This window comes from Arachis ipaensis, chromosome B6, assembly GCF_059453495.1.
Source record: "Arachis ipaensis isolate K30076 ecotype BB chromosome B6, ASM5945349v1, whole genome shotgun sequence".
Classification (NCBI taxonomy): Eukaryota; Viridiplantae; Streptophyta; class Magnoliopsida; order Fabales; family Fabaceae; genus Arachis; species Arachis ipaensis.
In genome coordinates, this window is record NC_142441.1 from 122,509,015 (window position 1) to 122,523,322 (window position 14,308).

Sequence of the window (14,308 nt, forward strand, 5' to 3'; positions counted from 1 at the left end):
TTCCTTGGAAGATCCTCATCAGTTCTTAGTTGAATTCTTGTAAATTTGTGACACTGTTAAGACTAATGGAGTTAATCCTGAGGTCTACAGACTCATGCTTTTCCCTTTTGCTGTAACAGACAGAGCTAGGACATGGTTGGACTCACAACCTAAAGAAAGCCTGAACTCTTGGGAAAAGTTAGTCAATGCTTTCTTAGCCAAATTCTTTCCACCTCAAAAGTTGAGTAAGCTTAGAGTGGAAGTCCAAACCTTCAGACAGAAGGAAGGTGAATCCCTCTATGAAGCTTGGGAAAGATACAAGCAATTGATCAAAAGGTGTCCTTCTGACATGTTTTCAGAATGGAGCATTGGTTCACGAAATTGTGATCATCAATGAAGCCAACAACTTGGTACGCACAATTGTAATCTCAACTCTTTATCACAACTTCGCACAACTAACCAGCAAGTGCACTGGGTCGTCCAAGTAATAAACCTTATGTGAGTAAGGATCGATCCCACGGAGATTGTCGGCCTGAAGCAAGCTATAGTCACCTTGTAAATCTCAGTCAGGCAGATTCAAATGGTTATGGTGAATTAATAATAAAAAGATAAATAAAACGTAAAATAAAGATAGAGGTACTTATGTAATTCCTTGGTGAGAATTTCAGATAAGCGTATAGAGATGCTTTCGTTCCTCTAAACCTCTGCTTTCCTGCTGTCTTCATCCAATCATTCATACTCCGTTCTATGGCAAGTTTTATGTAGGGCATCACCGTTGTCAATGGCTACATCCCATCCTCTCTGTGAAAATGGTCCAATGCGCTGTCACTGCATGGCTAATCATCTGTCGGTTCTCGATCATACTGGAATAGGATTTACTATTCTTTTGCATCTATCACTATGCCCAGCACTCGCGAGTTTGAAGCTCGTCACAGCCATCCCTTCCCAAATCCTACTCGGAATACCACCGACAAGGTTTAGACTTTCCGGATCTCAGAAATGGCCATCCATGGATTCTAACTTTTACCACGAAGATTCTAATATCTTGGACTCGATCCTCTGTATTAGATATCTAAGAGATATTCATTCTAGCTTGTTTGCATGTAGAACGGAAGTGTTTGTCAGGCACGCGTTCATAAGTGAGAATGATGATGAGCGTCACATAATCATCACATTCATCATGTTCTTGGGTGCGAATGGATATCTTAGAATAGGAATAAGCTTGAATTGAATAGAAAAACAATAGTACTTTGCATTAATTCATGAGGAACAGCAGAGCTCCACACCTTAATCTATGGTGTATAGAAACTCTACCGTTGAAAATACATAAGTGATGAAGGTCCAGGCATGGCCGAATGGCCAGCCCCCATAAAGGTCTAAGATAGCATGAAACTGATCAAAGATCTGATCCGAAGATGTAAATACAATAGTAAAAAGTCCTATTTATACTAAACTAGTTACTAGGGTTTACAGAAATGAGTAAATGATGCAGAAATCCACTTCTGGGGCCCACTTGGTGTGTGCTTGGGCTGAGCATTGAGATTTACACATGTAAAGGCTTCTCTTGGAGTTGAACGCCAGTTTGTAACCTATTTCTGGCGTTTAACTCCACTTTGCAACCTGTTTCTGGCGTTTAACTCCAGAATGCAGCATGGAACTGGCGTTGAACGCCTGTTTGCATCGTCTAAAATCGGAAAAGGTATGGACTATTATATATTGCTGGAAAGCCCTGGATGTCTAATTTTCAACGCAATTGGGAGCACGCCATTTGGAGTTCTGGAGCTCTAGAAAATCCACTTTGAGTGCAGGAAGGTCAGAATCCAACAGCATCTGCAGTCCTTCTTCAACCTCTGAATCTGATTTTTGCTCAAGTCCATCAATTTCAGCCAGAAATTACCTGAAATCACAGAAAAACATACAAACTCATAGTAAATTCCAGAAATGTGATTTTTATTTAAAAACTAATAAAATTATACTAAAAACTAACTAAATCATACTGAAAACTATGTAAAAACAATGCCAGAAAGCGTATAAAATATCCGCTCATCACAATACCAAACTTAAATTGTTGCTTGTCCCCAAGCAACTAAAAATCAAATAGGATAAAAAGAAGAGAATATACTATGAATTCCAAAATATTAATGAAACTTAGCTCCAATCAGATGAGCGAGACTTGTAGCTTTTTGCCTCTTGAATAGTTTTGGCATCTCACTTTATCCATTGAAGTTCAGAATGATTGGCATCTATAGGAACTCAGAGTTTAGATAGTGTTATTGATTCTCCTAGTTCAGTATGTTGATTCTTGAACACAGCTACTTTATGAGTCTTGGCCGTGGCCCTAAGTACTTTGTTTTCCAGTATTACCACCGGATACATAAATGCCACAGACACATAACTGGGTGAACCTTTTCAGATTGTGACTCAGCTTTGCTAAAGTCCCCAATTAGAGGTGTCCAGGGTTCTTAAGCACACTCTGTTTTTACTTTGGACCTTGACTTTAACTGCTCAGTCTCAAGTTTTCACTTGACACCTTCACGCCACAAGCACATGGTTAGGGACAGCTTGGTTTAGCCGCTTAGGCCAGGATTTTATTCCTTTAGGCCTCCTATCCACTGATGCTCAAAGCCTTGGATCCTTTTTATTACCCTTTCCTTTTGGTTTTAAGGGCTATTGGCTTTTTGCTCTTGCCTTTTGGTTTAAAGAGCTTTTGGCTTTTTCTGTTTGCTTTTTCTTTTTTTTTTCGCCATTTTTTTCTTTTCTCTCTTTTTTTTTCTGCAAGCTTTTGTATTCACTGCTTTTTCATACTTCAAGAATTATTTTTATGATTTTTCAGATCATCAAATAACATTTCTTCTTTTCATCATTCTTTCAAGAGCCAACATATTTAACATTCATAAACATCAACTTCAAAAGACATATGCACTGTTCAAGCATTCATTCAGAAAATAAAAAGTATTGTCACCACATCAAAATAATTAAACTAGTTTCAAGGATAAATTTGAAACCATGTACTTCTTGTTCTTTTGTAATTAAAACATTTTTCATTTAAGAGAGGTGATGGATTCATATTCATAAATTTAAGGCATAGACACTTAGACACTAGTGATCATATAGTAAAGACACAAACATAAATGAAACATAAAACTCAAAAATCGAAAAACAGTAAAATAAATAGACAAGGAGATTAAGGAATGGGTCCACCTTAGTGAGGGTGGCGTCTTCCTCTTCTTGAAGAACCAATGGTGCTCTTGAGCTCCTCTATGTCTCTTCCTTGTCTTTGTTGCTCCTCCCCCATAGCTCTTTGATCTTCTCTAATTTCATGGAGGATGATGGAGTGCTCTTGGTGCTCCATCCTTAGTTATCCCATGTTGGAACTCAATTCTCCTAGGGAGGTGTTGATTTGCTCCCAATAGTTTTGTGGAGGGAAGTGCATCCCTTGAGGCATTAGTGGTTATGGAAAAACAAAAAAGCAATGCTTTTTCCACACCAAACTTAAAATGTTTGCTCGTTCTCGAGCAAAAGAAGAAAGAAAGGATGAGAAGAAGAAGAGATAGAGAAGATGGAGGTGTGTGAATGGTTCGGCCAGGGGGGTTTAGGTGGTAATGATGTGTGAAAAGGAAAGAGTGATGGTTTGAATTTGAGTGGGTGGGTGTAGGTGGGTTGTATGATGGTTTTGGAGGAGTAATGGAGGTGATTGGTGAAGGGTATTTGTGGAAGAGAGTTACAAAAAGGTGTGAAGAGAAGAGAAGAAAAGGTGGGGATCCTGTGGGGTCCACAGATCCTGAGGGGCCAAGGACTTAACATCCCTGCTCCAATTAGGCGTGTAAAACGCCCTTGCTGTGCAATCCTGGCGTTTAACGCTAGACTGCTGCTTGTTTCTGGCGTTAAATGCCCAAATGTAGCCTATTTCTGGCATTTAACGCCAGGCAGATGCTTGTTTCTGGCGTTAAACGCCAACTTGGTGCCTGTTTCTGGCATTAAACGCCAGACAGATGCTTGTTTCTGGCGTTTAAATGCCAGACTGCTCTCCTCTAGGGTGTGCTATTTTTAATGCTATTTTTTCATTTTGTTTTTGATTTTTCAGTAGTTCTTGTGACTCTACATGATCATCAACCTAATAAAACATGAAATAACAAAGAGAAAATAAAATAGATATGATTAATAACATTGGGTTGCCTCCCAACAAGCGCTTCTTTAATGTCGATAGCTTGACAGTGAGCTATCATGGAGCCTCACAGATAATCAGAGCAAGGTTGGAACCTCCCAACACCAAACTTAGAGTTTGAATGTGGGGGCTTTGATTGACTCTGCAGTGAGAGAAGCTTTTCATGCTTCCTCTCCATGGTTACAGAAGGAGATCCTTGAGTTTTAAACACAAGGTTGTCCTCATTCAGTTGAAGGACTAATTCTCCTCTGTCCACATCAATCACAGCCCTTGCTGTGGCTAGGAAGGGTCTTCCAAGGATGATGGATTCATCCTCATCCTTCCCAGTGTCTAGGATTATGAAATCAGCAGGGATGTAAAGGCCTTCAACCTTTACTAACACGTCCTCTACTAGTCCATAAGCCTGTTTTCTTAAGTTGTCTGCCATCTCTAATGAGATTCTAGCAGCTTGCACCTCAAAGATCCCAAGTTTTTCCATTACAGAGAGTGGCATTAAGTTTATTCCTGACCCCAGGTCACACATAGCTTTCTCAAAGTTAATGGTGCCTATGTTACAGGGAATTAAAAATTTACCAGGATCCTGTTTCTTTTGAGGTAATTTTTGCCTATCCAATGTATTCAGTTCATTGGTGAGCAAGGGAGGTTCATCTTCCCAAGTCTCATTACCAAATAATTTGGCATTCAGCTTCATGATTGCACCAATGTACTTGGCAACTTGCTCTTCAGTAATATCTTCATTCTCTTCAGAAGAAGAGTACTCATCAGAGCTCATGAAGGGCAGAAAAAAGTTCAATGGAATCTCTATGGTCTCTAGATGAGCCTCAGATTCCTTTGGTTCCTCTAAGGAAAACTCCTTATTGATCATTGAACGTCCCAGGAGGTCTTCCTCACTGGGATTCACGTCCTCTCCCTCCCTTGTAGGTTCGGCCATGATGGTTAAATCTATAGCCTTGCACTATCTCTTTGGATTCTCTTCTGTATTGCTTGGGAGAGTACTAGGAGGGATTTCAGTGACTCTTTTACTCAGCTGGCCCACTTGTGCCTCCAAATTTCTAATGGAGGACCTTGTTTCATTCATGAAACTTAAAGTGGCCTTAGATAGATCAGAGACTATATTTGCCAAGCTAGATGGATTCTGCTCAGAATTCTCTATCTGTTACTGAGTGGATGATGGAAAAGGTTTACTATTGTTAAACCTATTTCTTCCACCATTATTAAAGCCTTGTTGAGGCTTTTGTTGATCCTTTCATGAGAAATTTGGATGATTTCTCCATGAGAGATTATAGGTGTTTCCATAAGGTTCACCCATGTAATTCACCTCTGCTATTGCAGGGTTCTCAGGATCATAAGCTTCTTCTTCAGAAGATGCCTCTTTAGTACTGTTGGATGATTCCTTCAATCCATTCAGACTCTGAGAAATCATATTGACTTGCTGAGTCAATATTTTGTTCTGAGCCAATATGGTATTCAGAGTATCAATTTCAAGAACTCCCTTCTTTTGAGGCGTTCCATTATTCACAGGATTCCTTTCAGAAGTGTACATGAACTGGTTATTTGCAACCATGTCAATGAGTTCTTGAGCTTCTGCAGGCATTTTTTTTAGGTGAATGGATCCACCTGCAGAATGGTCCAGTGACATCTTTGATAGTTCAGACAGACCATCATAGAATATATCTAGGATGGTCCATTCTGAAAGCATGTCAGAAGGACACTTTTTGGTCATTTCCTTGTATCTCTCCCAAGCTTCATAGAGGGATTCACCTTCTTTCTATTTGAAGGTTTGAGCATCCACTCTAAGCTTACTTAGCTTTTGAGGAGGAAAGAACTTGGCTAAGAAAGCCGTGACCAGCTTATCCCAAAAGTTCAGGCTATCTTTAGGTTGAGAATCCAACCATATTCTAGCTCTGTCTCTTACAGCAAATGGGAAAAGCATAAGCATGTAGACCTCGGGATCAACCCCATTGGTCTTAACAGTATCACATATCTGTAAGAATTCAGTTAAGAACTGAAAAGGATCTTCTGAGGGAAGTCCATAAAACTTGCAGTTCTGTTGCATCAGAGAAACTAATTGAGGTTTCAGCTCAAAGTTTTTTGCTCCAATGGCAAGGATTAAGATGCTTCTTCCATGTAAATTGGAATTTGGTGCAGTAAAGTCACCAAGCATCTTCCTTGCATTGTTATTATTTTCGGCCATGTCTCCTTCTTTTTCGAAAATTTCTGTCAGATTTTCTCCAGAGAGTTGTGCTTTAGCTTCCCTTAACTTCCTCTTCAGAGTCCTTTCAGGTTCCGGATCAGCTTCAACAAGAATGTTCTTATCCTTTTTCCTGTTCATATGAAAAAGAAGAGAACAGAAAAGAAAATATGAAATCCTCTATGTCACAGTATAGAGATTCCTTTATGTGAGTAGAAGAAGAAAAGAATAGAAGAAGAGAAATTCGAACACCAGGAGGAAGAGAGGGTTCGAATTTAAGATGAAGAGAAGTGTTAGTAAATAAATAAAATAATTAGAAAGGGATGAGGGGGAGAGAATTTCGAAAATTAAATAAATTAAAATATTTTTGTTTTTAATTTAAAATTAAAATTAAACTTCGAAAATTAAGAAAGGAAAATAAAATTAAATAGAATTAAAAAAAATAGTTAATTAAAAAGAAATTTTGAAAAAGAGGAAGGTGATTTTCGAAAATTAGAGAGAATTAGTTAGGTAGTTTTGAAAAAGATATGATTGAAACAAAAAGATAGGATTAATTGAAAAAGATTTGAAAATTAATTTTGAAAAGATAAGAAGTTAGAAAAGATTTTAAAATTAATTTTGAAAAAGATATGATTGAAACTTAATTTGAAAAAGATTTGATTTTTGAAATCAAAGTTAATTACTTGACTAACAAGAAACAAAAAGATATGATTTTAGAGTTTAAAGATTGAACCTTTCTTACTAGGCAAGTGGTGCACGAAATTGTGATCATCAACAATGGCGCCAAAGGACTTGGAGCTCTCAAACGTGAATCACACTTTGTCACAATTCCGCACAACTAACCGGCAAGTGCACTGGGTCGTCCAAGTAATACCTTACGTGAGTAAGGGTCGATCCCACGGAGACTGTCGGCTTGAAGCAAGCTATGGTCACCTTGTAAATCTCAGTCAGGCGAATTCAGATGGTGATGGAGAATTGATAATTAAAAGATAAATAAAATATAAAATAAAGATAGAGATACTTATGTAATTCATTGGTAGGAATTTCAGATAAGCGTATGAAGATGCTTTGTTCCTCCTGAACCTCTGCTTTCCTATTGCCTTCTTCCAATCATTCATACTCCTTTCCATGGCAAGCTTTATGTTGGGCATCACCGTTGTCAATGGCTACTTCCCGTCCTCTCAGTGAAAATGTTCTACGCACGCTGTCACCGCACGGCTAATCATCTGTCGGTTCTCGATCATGTTGGAATAGGATCCATTGATCCTTTTGCGTCTGTCACACGCCCAACAATCGCGAGTTTGAAGCTCGTCACAGTCATCCCTTCCCAGATCCTACTCAGAATATCACAGACATGGTTTAGACGTTTCGGATCTCAGGAATGGCCGCCAATAATTCTAGCCTATACCACGAAGGTTCTAATCTTAGATTAGAAACCCAAGAGATACACATTCAAGCTTGTTTGCTTGTAGAACAGAAGTGGTTGTCAGTCACGCATTCATAGGTGAGAATGGTGATGAGTGTCACATAATCATCACATTCATCATGTTCTTGGGTGCGAATGAATATCTTGGAGAAGAAATAGACTTGAGTTAAATAGAAAAACAATAGTACTTTGTATTAATTCATGAAGAACAACAGAGCTCCACACCTTAATCTATGGTGTGTAGAAACTCCACTGTTGAAAATACAAAAGTGATAATGGTGTAAGCATGGCCGAATGGCCAGCATCCAAGGTCTAGGGACTAAACGTTCGAAGATTCCCCAAAATACAATATCAAAAGCCCTATTTATAGAGAACTAGTAGCCTAGGGTTACAGAAATGAGTAATTAATGCATAAATCTTCTTTCGGGCCCACTTAGTGTGTGCTTGGGCTAAGCATTGAAGCTTCCATGTGTAGAGACTTTTCTTGGAGTTAAACGCCAGCTTTTGTGCCAGTTTGGGCGTTTAACTCCAGCTTTTGTGCCAATTTTGGAGTTAAACGCTAGAATTCTTGAGCTGAATTGGAACGCCTGTTTGGGCAATCAAATCACAGGAAAAGTATGGACTATTATATATTGCTGGAAAGCCCAGGTTGTCTACTTTTCAACGCAATTGAGAGCGCGCAAATTGGGTATTTTTAGCTCCAGAAAATCCACTTCGAGTTCAGGGAGGTCAGAATCCAACAGCATCTGCAGTCCTTTTTCAGCCTCTGAATCAGATTTTTGCTCAGGTCCCTCAATTTCAGCCAGAAAATACCTGAAATCACAGAAAAACACACAAACTCATAGCAAAGTCCAGAAGAGTGATTTTTATTTAAAAACTAATAAAAATATAATAAAAACTAATTAAAATATACTAAAAACATAAATTAAATTGTTGCTTGTCCCCAAGCAACTGAAAATCATATAGGATAAAAAATAATAGAATGTACAATGAATTCCAAAAACATCTATGAAAATCAGTATTAATTAGATGAGCGGGGCTATTAGCTTTTTGCTTCTGAACAGTTTTGGCATCTCACTTTATCCTTTGAAGTTCAGAGATTGGCTTCTATAGGAACTCAGAATCCAGATAGTGTTATTGATTCTCCTAGTTAAGTATGTTGATTCTTGAACACAGCTACTTTATGAGTCTTGGCCGTGACCCTAAGCATTTTGTTTTCTAGTATTACCACCGGATACATAAATGCCACAGACACATAACTGGTTGAACCTTTTCAGATTGTGACTCAGCTTTGCTAGAGTCCCCAATTAGAGGTGTCCAGAGCTCTTAAGCACACTCTTTTTGCTTTGGACCACGACTTTAACCGCTCAGTCTCAAGTTTTCACTTGACACCTTCACGCCACAAGCACATGGTTAAGGACAGCTTGGTTTAGCCGCTTAGGCCAAGATTTTATTCCTGTGGGCCCTCCTATCCACTGATACTCAAAGCCTTGGATCCTTTTTATCACCCTTGCCTTTTGGTTTAAAGGGGTATTGGCTTTTTCTGCTTGCTTTTCTTTTTCTTTCTCTTTCTTTTATTATTATTATTTTTTTCGCTTCTTTTTTCTTCTTTTTTTTCTACAAGCTTTTCACTACCTTTTCTTGCTTCAAGAATCAATTTTATGATTTTTCAGATCATCAGATAACATTTCTCCTTTTCCTATCATTCTTTCAAGAGCCAACCATTTTAACATTCATAAACAATCAAATTCAAAAATATGCACTATTCAAGCATTCATTCAGAAAAACAATAGTATTTCCCCCACATCAAAATAATTAAACTATTTTAAAATTTGAAATTCATGCACTTCTTTTTCTTTTTCAATTAAAAACATTTTTCATTTAAGAAAGGTGATGGATTCATTTTCATAGCTTTTAAGGCATAGACACTTAGAAACTAATGATAATGTAATAAAGACACAAATATAAATAAACATAAGGCATAATTTTCGAAAAACAGGAAAATAAAGAACAAGGAAATTAAAGAACGGGTCCATCTTAGTGATGGCGGCTTGTTCTTCCTCTTGAAGATCTTATGGAGTGCTTGAGCTCCTCAATGTCTCTTCCTTGCCTTTGTTGCTCCTCTCTCATGGTTCTTTGGTCTTCTCTAATTTCATGGAGGAGGATGGAATGCTCTTGGTGCTCTACCCTTAGTTGTCCCATGTTCGAGCTTAATTCTCCTAGGGAGGTGTTGATTTGCTCCCAATAGTTTTGTGGAGGAAAATACATCCCTTGAGGTATCTCAAAGATTTTATGATGAGGAATTTCCTCATGCTCTTGCCCATGAGTGGGATCTCTTGTTTGCTCCATCCTTTTCTTAGTGATGGGCTTGTCCTCATCAAGGAGGATGTCTTCCTCTATGTCAATTCCAGCTGAATTGCAGAGGTGACAAATGAGGTGAGGGAAGGCTAACCTTGCTACAGTAGAGGACTTGTCTGCTACCTTGTAGAGTTCTTGGGATATAACCTCATGAACTTCTACTTTCTCTCTAATCATGATGCTATGAATCATGATAGTGGGAATGATTGAGCGTTGGATAAACTCCAACCATCCCCTAGCCACGGGCTTGAGGTCATGCCTTCTTAGTTGAACCGGCTTCCCTCTTGAATCTCTCTTCCATTGAGCACCCTCTTCACAGATGTCTATGAGGACTTGGTCCAACCTTTGATCAAAGTTGACCCTCCTAGTGTAGGGGTGTGCATCTCCTTACATCATGGGCAAGTTGAATGCCAACTTTACATTTTCCGGACTAAAATCCAAGTATTTGCCTCGGACCATTGTAAGCCAGTTCTTAGGGTCCGGGTTCACACTTTGATCATGGTTCTTGGTGATCCATGCATTGGCATAGAACTCTTGAACCATTAAGATTCCGACTTGTTGAATGGGGTTGGTGAGAACTTCCCAACCTCTTCTTTGGATCTCATGTCGGATCTCCGGATATTCGCCCTTTTTGAGCTTAAAAGGGACCTCGGGGATCACCTTCTTCTTGGCCACAACTTCATAGAAGTGGTCTTGATGCACCCTTGAGAGGAATCTCTCCATCTCCCATGACTCGGAGGTGGAAGCTGTTGCCTTCCCTTTCCTCTTTCGAGAGGTTTCTCCGGCCTTTAGTGCCATTAATGGTTATGAAAAAACAAAAAAAAGCTTTAGCTTTTACCACACCAAACTTAGAAGGTTGCTCGTCCTCGAGCAAAAGAAGAAAGAAGAGAGTAGAAGAAGAAGAAATAGAGGAGATGGAGGGGGCTTTGTGTTTTGGCCAAGGGGGATGGGTGGTGTGTATGTTGGGTGAAAATGAAGGAGTGAAGATGGGTTTATATAGGAGTGGAGAGGGGGGCATGGTTCGGCCATTATGGGTGGGTTTGGGTGGGAAAGTGGTTTGAATTTGAATGGTGAGGTATGTGGGGTTTTATGAAAGATGGATGTGAGTGGTGAAGAGAATGGTGGGATTTGATAGGTGAGGGGTTTTTGGAGAAGAGGTATTGAGGTGATTGGTGAATGGGTGAAGAAGAGAGAGAGAGAGGTGGGGTAGGTGGGGATCCTGTGGGGTCCACAGATCCTGAGGTGTCAAGGATTTCTCATCCCTGCACCATGTGGCGTGCAAAACGCCCCTTGCTGCCAATCCTGGCGTTAAACACCAGGCTACTGCCTATTTCTGGCGTTTAACGCCAGCTTCTTGCCCATTCCTGGCGTTAAACGCCCAGAATGGTGCCAGACTGGGCGTTTAACGCCCATTCTGCTGCCCTTACTGGCGTTTAAACGCCAGTAGGCTTCTCCTCCAGGGTGTTCTATTTTTAATACTGTTTTTCCTTCTATTTTTTCTTTTTCAATTGTTTTTGTGACTTCACATGATCATCAACCTACAGAAAACATAAAATAACAAAAGAAAATAGAAATTTAACATAGATAATTAAAGATTGGGTTGCCTCCCAACAAGCGCTTCTTTAATATCAATAGCTTGACAGTGGGCTCTCATGGAGCCTCACAGATGTTCAGAGCAATATTGGAACCTCCCAACACCAAACTTAGAGTTTGAATGTAGGGGTTCAACACCAAACTTAAAGTTTGGTTGTGGCCTCCCAACACCAAACTTAGAGTTTGACTGTGGGGGCTCTGTTTGACTCTGTATTGAGAGAAGCTCTTCATGCTTTCTCTCCATGGTTACAGAGGGATATCCTTGAGCTTTACACACAAGGGGGTCTTCATTCACTTGAATGATTAATTCTCCTCTGTCAACATCAATCACAGCTTTTGCTGTGGCTAGGAAGGGTCTGCCAAGGATGATGGATTCATCCACACACTTCCCAGTCTCTAAGATTATGAAATCAGCAGGGATGTAGTGGTCTTCAATCTTTACCAAGACATCCTCTATAAGTCCATAAGCCTGTTTCTTTGAATTGTCTGTCATCTCCAGTGAGATTCTTGCAGCTTATACCTCAATGATCCCTAGCTTCTCCATTATAGAGAGAGGCATGAGGTTTATACTTGACCCTAGATCACACAGAGCCTTCTCAAAGGTCATGGTGCCTATGGTACAAGGGATTGAGAATTTTCCAGGGTCTTGTCCCTTCAGAGGTAATTTCTGCCTAGTCAAGTCATCCAGTTCTTTGATGAGCAATGGAGGTTCATCCTCCCAAGTCTCATTACCAAATAACATGGCATTTAGCTTCACGATTGCTCCAAGGTACTTAGCAACTTGCTCTTCAGTAACATCTTCATCCTCTTCAGAGGAAGAATACTCATCAGAGCTCATGAATGGCAGAAGTAAATTCAATGGAATCTCTATGGTCTCTGTGTGAGCCTCAGATTCCCATGGTTCCTCATCAGGGAACTCCATGGAGGCCAGTGGACATCCATTGAGGTCTTCCTCAGTAGAGATCACTACCTCTTCCTCCTCTTCAGGTTTGGCCGTGTGGGTTATGGTTATGGCCTTGCACTCTCTTTTTGGATTCTCTTCTGTATTGCTTGGGAGAGTACTAGGAGGGAGTTCAGTAATTTTCTTACTCAGCTGACCCACTTGTACCTCCAAATTTCTAATGGAGGACCTTGTTTTAGTCATGAAACTTTGAGTGGTTTTGATTAGATCAGAGACAATGGTTGCTAAGTCAAAGTGGCTTTGTTTAGAATTCTCTGTCTGTTGCTGAGAAGATGATGGAAAAGGCTTGCTATTGCTAAACCTGTTTCTTCCACCATTATTGTTGTTGAAACCTTGTTGAGGTCTTTGTTGATCCTTCCATGAGAGATTTGGATGATTTATCCATGAAGGATTGTAGGTGTTTCCATAGGGTTCTCCCATGTAATTCACCTCTTCCATTGCTGGGTTCTCAGGATCATAAGCTTCTTCTTTAGAGGAAGCTTCCTTAGTACTGCCTGTTGCTGCTTGCATTCTAGACAGACTATGAGAAATCATATTGACTTGTTGAGTCAATATCTTATTCTGAGCCAATATGGCATTCAGAGTATCAATCTCAAGAACTCCTTTCTTCTGAGTTGTCCCATTATTCACAGGGTTCCTTTCAGAAGTGTACATGAATTGGTTATTTGCAACCATTTCAATGAGTTTCTGAGCTTCTGCAGGTGTCTTCTTCAGATGAAGAGATCCTCCAGCAGAGCTATCCAATGACATCTTGGATAGTTCAGATAGACCGTCATAGAATATACCTATGATGCTCCATTCTGAAAGCATGTCAGAAGGACACCTTCTGATCAATTGCTTGTATCTTTCCCAAGCTTCATAGAGGGATTCACCTTCCTTCTGTCTGAAGGTTTGGACTTCCACTCTAAGCTTACTCAGTTTTTGAGGTGGAAAGAACTTTGCCAAGAAGGCATTGACTAGCTTTTCCCAAGAGTTCAGGCTTTCCTTAGGTTGTGAATCCAACCATGTTCTAGCTCTGTCTCTTACAGCAAAAGGAAAAAGCATAAGTCTGTAGACCTCAGGATCAACCCCATTGGTCTTGACAGTGTCACAGATTTGCAAGAATTCAGCTAAGAACTGATGAGGATCTTCCAATGAAAGTCCATGAAACTTATAATTCTGTTGCATTAGAGAAACTAATTGAGGCTTAAGCTCAAAGTTGTTTTCTCCAATGGCAGGGATTGAGATGCTTCTCCCATAGAAGTCGGGAGTAGGTGCAGTAAAGTCACCAAGCACCTTCCTTGCATTGTTGGCATTGTTGTTTTCGGCTGCCATGGCTTCTTCTTCCTTAAAAAGCTCTATTAGGCCCTCTAGAGAGAATTGTGCTTTAGTTTCTCTTAGTTTTCTCTTCAAGGTCCTTTCAGGTTCAGGATCAGCTTGAACAAGTATGCCTTTATCTTTGTTCCTGCTCATATGAAAGAGAAGAGAACAAGAAAGTATGGAATCTTCTATGTCACAGTATAGAGATTCCTTGAGGTGTCAGAGGAAAAGAAGAATAGAAGGAGGAGGTAGATGGAAGAGAATTCGAACTTATCAAGAGGGATAGAGTTCGAATTGCACCTTGAGGAGGAGTGTTAGTCCCTTAAATAGAAGGTT

General features: G+C 39.8%; 3 non-coding genes across 3 annotated transcripts; 2 read left to right on the forward strand and 1 right to left on the reverse strand.

The window, feature by feature from the left end:
* Nucleotides 1-226: 226 nt before the first annotated feature.
* LOC148562552 (small nucleolar RNA R71) lies at nucleotides 227-330 on the reverse strand. The gene has a single exon (XR_015887662.1). It is a non-coding gene; the product is annotated as a small nucleolar RNA R71 (small nucleolar RNA).
* A 5,507-nt stretch (nucleotides 331-5,837) lies between these two features.
* LOC148562553 (small nucleolar RNA R71) lies at nucleotides 5,838-5,945 on the forward strand. The gene has a single exon (XR_015887098.1). It is a non-coding gene; the product is annotated as a small nucleolar RNA R71 (small nucleolar RNA).
* Nucleotides 5,946-13,477: 7,532 nt separating this feature from the next.
* LOC148562554 (small nucleolar RNA R71) lies at nucleotides 13,478-13,585 on the forward strand. Its single transcript, XR_015887764.1, has one exon. It is a non-coding gene; the product is annotated as a small nucleolar RNA R71 (small nucleolar RNA).
* The last annotated feature ends 723 nt before the right edge of the window (nucleotides 13,586-14,308 follow it).